At 37.3% G+C, this 2,191-nt stretch overlaps 1 non-coding gene across 1 annotated transcript; it reads right to left on the reverse strand.

The window, feature by feature from the left end:
• Positions 1 to 327: 327 nt before the first annotated feature.
• Trnat-agu lies at positions 328 to 400 on the reverse strand. The gene has a single exon. It is a non-coding gene; the product is annotated as a tRNA-Thr (tRNA).
• Positions 401 to 2,191: the final 1,791 nt, after the last annotated feature.

Below are 2,191 nucleotides of genomic sequence, written 5' to 3' on the forward strand. Positions count from 1 at the left end.
TGTCTCTGCAGAGAATAACGCTAGTATATCCATTCGTTTAAAACGGGTTTTCATCTTTACAGTGAACATTCCTGAAACCTACAAACAAACTGTTATAGTTTTAGATGCATAGTGAAGAGCAGGTTTTATTACTTTAGGTAGAAGGCCAAGTTAAACTCGGCAATGTTTGAGTCTTTTCGATTATTTGATATCTATCCGCAATATAATTAGTTTTCACGAGCTATTATCATAAGAAGTGCAGAACTTAATCTAAGAGCCCAAACTAATATTTCAAAGGAGAAAGGATCTGCTCCGGATGACACCCGAAAAAAAAGTTTTGGGCGGTGTTGCCTCCAAGGAGGATCGAACTCCTGGCCTCTGGTTTACTAGACCAGCGCTCTAGCCACTGAGCTATGGAGGCGCTCCAGCCTTTCCCTTCTCTTTAACCATGAGCTATGGAAGTGTCTACGTCGTAAATTTGCACCACGTAACGAAAGCGCTTCCCAAGATGTCAGAGAAGATAAGATGGTCGTAGGTTCTCCTCTTAGTTTAGACCTTTATTTCCCTCCCTGGCTAACTACTCCGGTGTGATTTTGTATATTTGCTGTATGGCTATATTGTTTTGTTATGGTGCACATTTAGGATTTTATGTGAAATATCTTGTTGTATAATAGTTAAGAAAAAAACAACATGATATCCATCCTCTGCCCATCCACTACCCCAGATTACTATCGTGACCAGACGTTCTGGAATTTAGGATATAACGTATCTTCCAGTACATCGGATTTTATGAAAACGTTACTGTATAGCTCTCTGTGCCTCATGCTAGGCGGCCTGAAAGTCACGTGACAGTTCTACGAGAGTTCGATCATATTCCTCATGGCGACCTTTACAGTTGAATTCGTATAGTTCACGTTTCCCTGATTTGTACAGCCGTGTTGTCTTATGTTACCATAGATGATTCATTTCCTATACAAATCATTCGATATGCTTTGCGCTGCAGCTTTTAGGTCTTCAAGAATCTCCCAGCTGAAGCAAGTCCTCCTTGCTTAATAAAGTGTGAAATCCTAATAAGAGGTACTCCAAGGTTTATGTCCTCACTTTGCTTATCACAGACTGGCCTTGTTGGGCGATCAGCGTGATCATGCTTAGGGATTCGAACGTGCGATGCTATCAACATCAAATGTATGTGTTGACCCCGTTATTTTGGGCGATGTACGTTTGTATTGTTTTTATTTACTACAGGGTTGTACGTGAGAGTTCAGTGAGTTGGTGTAAGAAATGTGTCTATTCAGTTCTGCGTATTTGTATTCGAACCTGAGCATAATAGTCTTGTTATTTGTTTAAGAGAGAAAAGTTCAAGCAGAAAGCGGAAGTTGCATCTGCAGGTTTTAGCCGATGCGGAAGAAATAAAATAGACATATCTTATTTGTTTCGACCAGTCATTTTGCGGGAAAAGCAAGGAACGAGTCACTGACTGATAATTATCCATTGTTTATTGATGCTTGCAATGCAAGGATCGTGTTCAGAAATGCATCAAATTTTATAATAAAGTTGTTCAAATCCCTGAAGATGAATAGATGGCAAAATAGAATTAAGGTAAAGATAATTCGGAGTTGAACCGTATCCAGTTGACAAATGTAGAAAAACTATGAATGAGAATGAAAATCTTCATAATACAAAAGGTGTATTTGACCGGTTTCGACTATATCTTCGTCAGAAATACATATTAGGAATAGTTTTTTTTTTCCATCTATTTTTCAAGGAAAATATTCTTTAGGGTTTCTAGTTTTTGGACTGTCGCTCTGAACATGTCAAAGTGATGAGTATGATAAATGAATATCAACGAATACAGACTTAGTAAGTTTTTTTTAGTTCAAGAGAGCCATGGGTAATTCCAATACAAAGGAAGCACCTTAATTATGCATTCCCATGTCTTCTTTACAGGTATCGGGAGGAATAAATTGAATCGCTGTTTTTGTTTTAATATAGTTAGCAAGAATACCAAAATGTAAAAATACTTTTATGATCCCAAGTGTGGATGAAAATGTAATATAAAGATCTCAGAATAAAATACTAAAACAAATAACTAATCCATTAATCTTTTTGTATTGTGATTAGCCAGGATATTAATTTCTGAATAAAGGTATTCATTATCTATTCCAGAAAAAGGACTGAAGGAAGGGAAGGGAAAGGATCTACGAGCAAGACT

This window comes from Penaeus chinensis, chromosome 10 (assembly GCF_019202785.1).
Source record: "Penaeus chinensis breed Huanghai No. 1 chromosome 10, ASM1920278v2, whole genome shotgun sequence".
In the NCBI taxonomy this organism is placed as follows: domain Eukaryota; kingdom Metazoa; phylum Arthropoda; class Malacostraca; order Decapoda; family Penaeidae; genus Penaeus; species Penaeus chinensis.